This window comes from Dermacentor andersoni, chromosome 3 (assembly GCF_023375885.2).
Source record: "Dermacentor andersoni chromosome 3, qqDerAnde1_hic_scaffold, whole genome shotgun sequence".
In the NCBI taxonomy this organism is placed as follows: Eukaryota; Metazoa; Arthropoda; class Arachnida; order Ixodida; family Ixodidae; genus Dermacentor; species Dermacentor andersoni.
The window spans coordinates 77,697,144-77,707,212 of NC_092816.1; positions in this window are offsets into that span (position 1 = coordinate 77,697,144).

Genomic DNA, 10,069 nt, shown 5'->3' on the forward strand with positions numbered 1-10,069 from the left:
CCAAGCACGATTTTTGGTCGCCAGGAGCCTCTAAAGGTAGCCAATTTGGCGAGAATTCACCAAACCTGCAAACCCTGCCGCACACCGCTGTAACAAGCGTTTACGTGCCTGGCGCACTCGTTGAGTATTCAAATTGACGCGGGCACACGGTGCACCGCCGTTTCAGGAACGGGTTGCTTTTCTTTTCCATTTTTCAGTTTCTTTGTTTATGCGTTGCATATTGCAATCACTCAGTTCAGCCCTTGGGCGCGGCCGCGCAGCCACCATTGGGGGGTATGAGCCATCATAGTGGCTCATACCCCTACACTAGAGTTTTAGGCGTTGCATATTGCAATCACTCAGTTCAGCCCTTGGGCGTGGCCGGGCAGCCACCATTGACCTTTAGCGCAACCACGTGACGTGATGTCACGACAGCCGGAGGAAAAGCTGGGCCCCAACTCGCGCGCAATATGCAACGCATTCTTGGCTTAACCAAGCTAAGCCTGGCAATTTTTTTTCATGGATGAAGGAAATGTGCTGAGACGTTGTATTACAAACTTTGTGAGCTATCGTATTGTATGGACTGGAACGCAGACTTGGATGAATGCGCTATTTGTAAAAGGCGTTATAGGGCCCGTCAGGCTCTTGCATTATCGCCAACGACTATGAGTAATACAGTGCATCGCTAGCATATCTTCCAGTGGACCACCAAATGGTATACCCGCACACATTGTTAGTGAAAATTTTCAGTTCGAAGTTTGAAAGTTTATTTAAGATAAATAACGTATACGATTGCAAAGCAATGACTTACGCATTTGCGCGGCCGCGTAGGCATAACGCCTGCGAAGGACTGGGTAGGCTCAGAGGATTGGGCACATATCTTAAGTAAATGAGAAACTTCGATGAGTTTATAGTGCCAAGTTTATAGTCAACGAAAAAGTGCCCGATGTTAGTGATGCAGCCGAAATATGAGGGCAACGTGAAAAATGTCTGAGAATCGTTCGACACACAACGCGCACACCACATGCGCGACATCGGTTTGTCGCACACTCACGAAGTCTGCGTTGTCAGCTACAAACATTACGAGTCTCTGTGCTGTTAGCTTGGTGCCTATTTGGAATCCGCTTGTAGCTAAAGTTGGCATTCATAACATCCATTATCACGATTGGATCGGTGCTTTGTTTTCTTTATTCTACTGCCGCAAAAGTCATGCTGTGACAACTGTGAAGACTGCCTTGGGATTGCCGAGAGTAACTACGTAGATCATATCATGTGGTCAAGCAATACGGAGGTATTAACTATGTTTATACTAAAGTCTACAAATAGTCTCTAAAGCAAACTCTGCAATATAGAACTTCAGCGGCTTATATCTAACATAGCTATACACCGGTACCTGCGCTTTGTTACAGCGTGGACAGGTTGGGCTGAGATTAACGACTTTTGTCTATAGTCAATCTATAGACGGCATGTAAACCTGATGCAATAAGACTTTTACAGTATCGGCTGTTTTTGAGTTCATCTCACGACTTACCACAATCGGTATACGGGCTGTTCGCACAAGTTAACATGACCTTTAGTGACGTCCCACCCTATGGCCTTCATCGGCGGTGATATAGGAAACCATGGAGAATAATTCGAATGCAAAGAGGTATACAGAGTGTTTCACTTAATTTAAGCCAAACTTTAGAATATGCAAATGCTACGTAGCTGGAAAAACCAAGGTAATGCTGTTTGCCGTCCCCTGGAGACACTCAGATTATTTCTTTTCATTCCCCCTGATTAGAAAATTAGTCTTGCTTAATCAACTTCTCAATTATAATAATTAGATTAAAAATCTAAATGAGAAAATTGTACAGCAACATGAGAAACTCCCGATAAAGCGTTCTGTTGCTCTTCACGTGCTCCATAAAAGTGTTTTCTGAGAGTGAAAGAAGCCCGCAAATACACGCGATGTGCCTCCAGTGGCCAGTCGCGCAGCAATATATATATATATATATATATATATATATATATATATATATATATATATATATATATATATATATATATATATATATATATATATATATGTGTGTGTGTGTGTGTGTGTGTGTGTGTGTGTGTGTGTGTGTGTGTGTGTGTGTGTGTGTGTGTGTGTGTGTGTGTGTGTGTGTGTGTGTGTGTGCGCGCGAAGAAATTTGTAGACTGCGAAAGACAAAAAGACCTAGAAACCTTATCGATCTATAGATAGTCTATAGACAAAGAATGGACAAAAATAGAGACCGTATTAACTTTCGTCTATAGGTAGTCTATAGAGGGAAGTAGACAAAAAGAAACAAAACACCATATCGACTTTTTTCCATAGACAATCTATAAAATGCGAGTAGACAAAAAGAAATAGCAACCTTGGGCGCTATAACGTAAAAGTATTCCAAACTTTTCTATTCCAATTCTGCAATCAGCCCTCCACGATTGGTCCAAACGTTTTTGGACCACCCCCACTTAATCTGTCTGTCACGTGACGTCACGAAAACCGCGATAGCTCCGCATCTGATACGACGTGTACGCACTGATTATTCATTATTTGTTCGAACAAAAGAAAAATAGCTATTTCTGATTCGACACCTTTTCACCATTAGCCCTCGGTTATTGGTCAAAAGTTTTCGGGCTGCACCCACTTCACCTGCCTGTCACGCAACGTCACAAAACCGCAAAAACTAACGCCTCAAACTGAGGTGAACGCGATAAAGATGCATTTATGTGCCGAACAAAACTGAATTTTCTTCTGAATAACTGCAGGCTGTTCCGTTCCTAAAGGAATCAAAGATGGCTACCACCGATCGCTTAGGCACTGGCGACTCACACTTGCCAGAGAGCATGTCTTTAATTGCGTATAATAAAACTTTTCGCATGGCCGTGTAACGTTTTCGAGCACTTTCGGCACGTTTACGACTTCGTTCTGCCAAGTTTTCTTTGCTGAGGATCCGTTTCAGCGTCATTCTTAAGCTTCCGTTGCATGCCACCGCGATTTTCGACGAGCCACCGCAAGCTAAGTAAGGCAAAGCGGACCAACCGCAGACGCCGGCACCACCCTCTTGATACGGTTATCGATTTTCAGTGCAATGGCTCTGCCCCACAGAATCCATCTCCACTTGAGCGTGCTCCTTGCCTCTTGTCAGCCAATTAGATAACACAAGCCACTCAGTGTAGGCCATGCCGTTCGTTTTTCAAGCAAACAAAAGTTACCTCCTATGAACGAGGAGCGTTTGATTGGTCTCTTCAGACAACCCTGCTGGTCACCGCCCGATGCTTGCGTCGGCGGTTACGCAAATTTGACGTCAGCAGATTGGAATAAAAACATATTGGAATAGTTTTACGTTATAGGGCCCCTTATCGACTTTCGTCTACAGACAGTTAGTAGGCTTTGTATTAACAAGAAGAAGGCGAAGTGCTTCTCTTGCGGAACACATCTCCCCGTCTCTGCTTTTCTGGACTTCTCACTGCACTTGTGGGGTCTACCGCCCCCTCCATCGCGGTGATGGATGTACAACACCCCGAGGACCCTCCCGGTTCCCGTTCACCCGCGGACATCGGTTCGAGGAAGCGAGGAAATACATCGAGTGATAGCGAAGACACAGAGGTCAATTCCGCATCAGGTGACGAGTTCTCGGAAGACAGCTTTCGACTTGTCCAGTACCGCAAGGCCAAACGAAGAATTCTCAACGCATCTTCGGCGTCCAGCTCGAACACCGTGAAAACAGCGCCTCAACGATGGCCTCACTCCATCTTGTTTGTGACACAGAACGCTAGTGACAACCTGCGTGTCCTCAACAGGCAAGCACTCTCCGTGTATCTAGAAAACACCGTGCCAAATGAGATCAAGGATGTTAGGATAAACACTAGGCGAAACATCCTGGCAATCGCTGTGATGAACCCGAGCGCGCTGGACATATTACATGTCGCGCAGCTGGGAAACATCAAGGTCCGCTCCATCGTGCCATCGAATGGTGCCGCAATAACAGGAGTCATCTATGACATTGACAATGAAATATCTAACGCAGACCTCCCAGTTCTCATAAAACCAGCAAGTGAGCACAACGCCATTGTGTATGTTGGTCGCCTCGGCAACACGCGTTGTGTGGGGATAACATTCAAAGGCGACTGCTTTCCATCCTACGTGAAGGCTGGCCACTTTCGCCACCAGGTTCGACCATTTATTCCAAGACCAATGCAATGCTTCAATTGTCAGAAGATTGGCCATGTTAAGGGTGTTTGCAGAAATTCCGCCGTGTGCCCTCGATGCGCCGAACCCCACTCAGAAGACAACTGCAGCGCAACCACGTTGAAGTGTCCTAACTGTCAGGGTGATCACTGCGCCTCTTCCAAAGACTGTCCCCAGATCAAGAAAGAGATCACCATTCTTAAACAAACGGTGAGAGACAACTCTACCCACAAAGAGGCCGCGGTGAAAGTGCGGCGAAGACGACGTCACCCTCGAAGGATTTCACGACGGAAAATATCAAATTTTCAAGAAAAGTCAGCTCGTCAAGCAGCACCATCAGCGGAAGTTTCCAGCATTCCAAACACCGATGTTGGAAGAGATAAAACTGTTAGATCTCTTTCTACAAAGGGACGGCCGCAACTTCCGCGTACACGACCGCCAGAAGAGCCGCAGAAAAGGCCGCCCCCAGTACACCAAGGTGCTGTATCCGAGGGGTCGCGCGAAACAGATGAGCAAGTGATAGCTCTTATCAGGCCTTTAATGAATGTCATTCGCGTGTTGCTAAACAACATGCAGACACCGTCTGCCAGAAGTGCGCTTCAAGTACTGGACTCTCTGAGTCCGGTGCTGGCAACCCTTGAGTAGATCATGGCTCCCCAGCCACTGTCTTTCAGGGATGAGGTCCGACAAGCAGCTATTTTTTTAATGGAATACCCGTGGACTCGGAGCGCGCATTTCGGATTTCCGTCGCTTCGTGTACGCCAATATGTTTTCCATTATCGTCATTTGGGGGCCGAACTTACCTAACCCCATCAGGCTTTCCGGATATGAATCGTTTATGTCGTCAACTGTTGGTGAAAACGGTAAGGTTTTGGTGGTTATCCGCCATGACCTCACTTACATTCGTCAGCCTGTGTCACGTGTGTCAATATTTATGCCTAACAATAATGAAAAAAAATTTACTTTACTTATGTGGGCGCGTATACCTATCTCTGTCGATTTGATCACAAAAGACTACGAGACATCCTATCCTAAACTTCCTATCCCTGGATCATTATTGGAGATTTCAACGCCCATCATACACTTTGGGGAATTTCGAAGATCAACGCGAGAGGCAGAGCTCTGGTATCTTTCGCCTCCAGTAATGAACTTTGGCTGCTGAAGGGTGGAAGCCCTACGTTTCTACGTGGCTCCACATACAGCAGCTGTCTTGACTTGGCTTTTGTCTCACAAAGCCTGGTGTTGTTTGGGGACATTGAGACGCACAGAAACGACCATAGTCCCACGTACGTCAAGATCAGAGGATTGTCCCCTTCCAAATTACGGGATACGATCCAAAGAGTGGACTGGTATAAATTTCAGTCTGCGATGGAAGAACACTGCGAGGCCAATCCATCTTTCTACTTGAAAGAGGCAATCAAGAGCGCGGTGCAAGACACTATGCGTACTCTCACATGCTCTTCGAAACTCACAGGATTTGATGTGGAACTAGAACGACTTCGAGCAATACGACGACGTGCTGAACGAAGATACCGACGCACGAAGACAATGGACGATCTATGTACCGCCAGACGCACGCAAAAAAAATATCCAGCGCCGGTTAGACAAGCTCAAATCGCAACATTGGACTGCCTTCTGTGAGTCGCTAGATCCACGCAAGCCTTTATGTCAACTGTGGAGAACGGTGCGCGGTCTCCAGACACTCCCCGTATAGCGGTCCCCGTTCAAGGCTCTTGCCCTCTCTCAAAAGAGATGGGAGATTGACGTGGCAGAGGATTTCTGCGCCAGATTATCCGGCCGACTCACAGCTACCAACATTCCATCGCTTTCGAGTAATTGTCCGCCACCACGTAATCCCCGCATAAACCTACCATTCTCTATTCACGAACCTAAGGCAGCATTAGCTTTGCGTGGCCGTACATCAGCCACATGACCTGATGGAATTCCTTACCGAGCTTTGTGTCACCTGGGGAAGCGAGCAAGGGGTGTTCTCCTTGAGTTGTACAATGAATCTTGGAGAGATGGCGCGCTACCAACAAGCTGGAAGACAAGTCGCTTTGTTCCACTGCTGAAGCTTGGCAAGTTGCCTTTGGAACTCTCATCATTTCGCCCGATCACTTTGGCGAGCTGTGTGGGCCAAGTAATGGAGAAAGTGGTCTTAGGACGCCTGGAGTGGTACTTGGAGTACGACTACACCTACCCGGATGCCATGGCGGGCTTTCGACGTGGTCGATCATCGATTGATAACGTCGTCGACCTGGTCACTTACGTACATTCAGCATAAGAAATACCGAAAGCGTCTCTGCGCTTCTTTATTCCTCGACGTCAAAGGGGCGTATGACAACGTTACGCATGAAGCCATCCTCCCTGCTCTCGCAGAGGTAGGAGTGGGTGGTCGGATGTTTCAATAGATACGGAGCTATCTCTCCATGCGATCATTTTTTGTAAGTACCGAAGAAGGCTATACTTCTCTACATTACAGCTACCGCGGCGTCCCCCAGGGCAGTGTACTTAGCCCTGTGTTATCTAATCTAACGCTAATTGCTCTCCTTGGGCACGTGCCATCCACAGTCAGGCTATCAATGTACGCGGATGACACCTGCATATGGATGTCTGCAGTAACACGCCTACAGTTGCGAGCGAGGATTCAAAGAGCCGCTACCCAAACTACTACCTACCTCTGTAATCGAGCCCTGGAAATTTCCACCGAGAAATGAGCACTAGTGTCATATACGCGCAAATTCATGGCAAACTACAGCGTAATGATAAATGGCAAAATAATATAACGTGTTCGATTGTACGAGTTTCTAGGTGTCATAAGCGACAGGGACTTGTCATAGAGCCCTCAGGTATCATACGAGAAAAAAGAACGGTTGACAGGCATCTGCCACCTGTTCAAGTTTTTTACTGGCAAGACCTGGGGAATATTGACAAGTGCCATGTTACAACTGTACAGGGTGCTTTTTCTCGGCTTTCTGCGATAGAGCTTGCCAGCAATAACCAACACAGGTAAAACGAATCTGCGCACAATACAATGTCTTCAGGCTGAAGCGCTCCGGATCTGTATAGGCCTGCCTCAGAGTGCTTCAACAGTGGCTACGATAGCAATCGCTGGAGACCACTTTGTCAAGACTCACATTGAAATTGAAGTACTCAGGACCCATATAAGGCTTCTAGCCAGGACTCACATCTTACGCACATCTTACAGCCAAACGATAACCGCATATGATGAATTATTGCCAGCTTGTTTCACTCCGGCTGCGAGACCTTCGATTCCTCCATGGTGCCTCGCTCAGCCAAAAATCGACCTCACAATACCTGGCATCGCGAAAAAAGCTGATCTATCATCACCAGCCCTTAAACAGCTCACGCTACTATTTTTGTACAATAACTACCGCGACTCTACGCATATCTACATTGATGCATCTGTCCTGCAAAACAGCTCCGCGGCGGCACTCGTGATACCAGCGAAAGTTACAACAATAAATTTAAGATGACTCATGCGACAACATCGACGGCAGCAGAGCTCACAGCGCTCTTTACTGAGCTTCATTACATTGGTGATGAACCGCCACACAAGTGGACGGTATTCTGCGATCCGAAGGCGGCACTGCAGACTGCCACCTTTACGACGCGGACAGCACGAACATCTAATATATCACATTACAGAGGCGTTACACAATGTAAGAGATGCAGGCCATGAAATAACCGTCCAATGGCTTCCAAGTCACTGCGGGGTTATCGGCAATGAACGGGCCGATCAAGCTGCCCGCTCAGCCCATACTGAGGACCACCACGTACCAATTCCACTTTCTAGAACTGACGCAGCACGGAAGCTCTGCCTGCTTGCTCAGTAGTGCACCACGTCGCAATGGAATGAGCCACATTTAAGAAATACTCGACTGTACTCCCTTGATCCCACATTAAGTCTTCGAGCGCCATCAGGCTTCGAGCTTCGCCGTGGAGACGCCACGCATTTGCATCGACTGTGGTTGGGCGTTGCCTTTACGAAAGCCTACGCATTCCGCATGCGGATGGCAGACACCGCAACCTGTGACCAGTGCGGCCATGAAGAATCGACTGGCGATATTTTGTACACTTGCCCACAGTACAGTCCACAGAGAGAATGCCTTCGTCACGAACTTGACCAGCTGGACGACCAACCGTAAACGGAAAAAAGAATTTTACACCATCGAAAGGACCTAACGTCACAGAAGAAGGCCGTGCAAGCACTATTGGGCTTTTTGCGATGTACTGGCCTTGGTGAATGTCTTTAACTGGAACGGCTTTTGTGTGCGTGTTTTTTTAACGCTTTCCTCTCTGTACTCTTTCTAACCCCTATCTCCCATCCACAGTGTAGGGTAGCGAACTGGAGACTGATATATGGTTAACCTCTCTGCCTTTCCTCTTCATCTCTCTCTCCCTCTCTTGTATCAACAAAAGACCAAAGCTATAGAAAGGCAAGGTAGTCTATAAAAAGTCTATAGACTTTCTATAGACAGTCTAAACTCATTTTTGTAAGGGGGGGCGCCCTTTTGCCTTTGAGGACCACGTGAAAGGTGCGATAGTCCACGTGAAAGGTGTGATGAGATATCAGTAGCCGACAGGTTAATTTTACGTATTGTATCAAATTATGTGCTGCAAAAAAAATTCGCAGTTCCGCCTGAAAGACGAAGCACCGATTGCGATAGCAAATTAGTAGATAGCTGTACGAAGTAAGGATGGTAGTCTTATTGTCGGCCGTATAAAATTTTAAACATTCGCTTACTAACTAAATAACAATGATAGTCTGTGTAAGCGTGACTGAATAAGGACGCAGAAAGAAACAATACCAATACGTAGAAGAAACAATAGAGACAGACAGCGCTGTCTTTGTGTGTCCGCTTCTTTCTACGTCCTTGTTCAGTGGCGCTTACATATTCTATGATAGATTCAAACCAACTAGACAAGCCAATGTGTTTTAATCAATATAACCAGCGCGGTGTCACGCGCGCACAGGTAAACACGAACACATCTCGCTTGATGAGCGTGGAAGCTCGCGGTCAAAATTCTGGAGTGAGAAACGCGGCAGCAGCAAGCGAATTGATCTTCACGCATCTCTCGCTTTAATGCGCACGAAACGTCAAAAGCACAGCGTATACGAAGCTACCGGCACTACGCGCACTATGCAAACATCGCAGATCGCTTTCAAGATGAGGCCTGTGCCGGCGCGCACTTCGGCCACGTCACAGATTACTTTCAAGACACACGAGCGCCGGTAATGCGTTCCTACGGCGTCCGCCAAAGTCGTCTACTACGGCGTCCGCTATTCGCGTGGCTAACGCCGTAGTGCACGCCGCGGTTGTCTCCACTCTGTATGGAACGGCGGAGGAGGGCATCGAGGCACCCTAGCAGCCGCTGCAGGAAAACGCCCGTCCTCTCTCGCCTGGCCCCCTTACTCGCGCGCCACAGGAGAGGGCACGCATCTGGGCCACGTTCCTCGCACGCGAGATTGAACCGCCTTTGCCTGCTCTCGCTCACACACTTTCACTCATACGGAACCTCATGGCGACGCCGCCGGCACAAATGCGCTTGGGATGTCCACATAATTGCTATCGCAATAAAACAAAATAATGTTGTTCTGTTTTTCTAGGTGAGAAAGAGCGAACAAAACTGCGGGGCTACTGAAAGCAGCGGTGCAAGAGGCGCGCTTTCGTTTCGCAGCAATCGCTTCATAGCCAAGAAAAGTTGTCCCGCGATTTTGGCTTGGCAGGACACTTTGAGGAACTATCAGTCATTGCCTGGGATCTTACCGGCCTTAGTGAGGTTAGAACTAGTGAGGCTTATACAGCTAGTGCTGACAAATGGCCACATCCTGTGCTACAGAAGCCTTCCAGATAAAAGAGAATA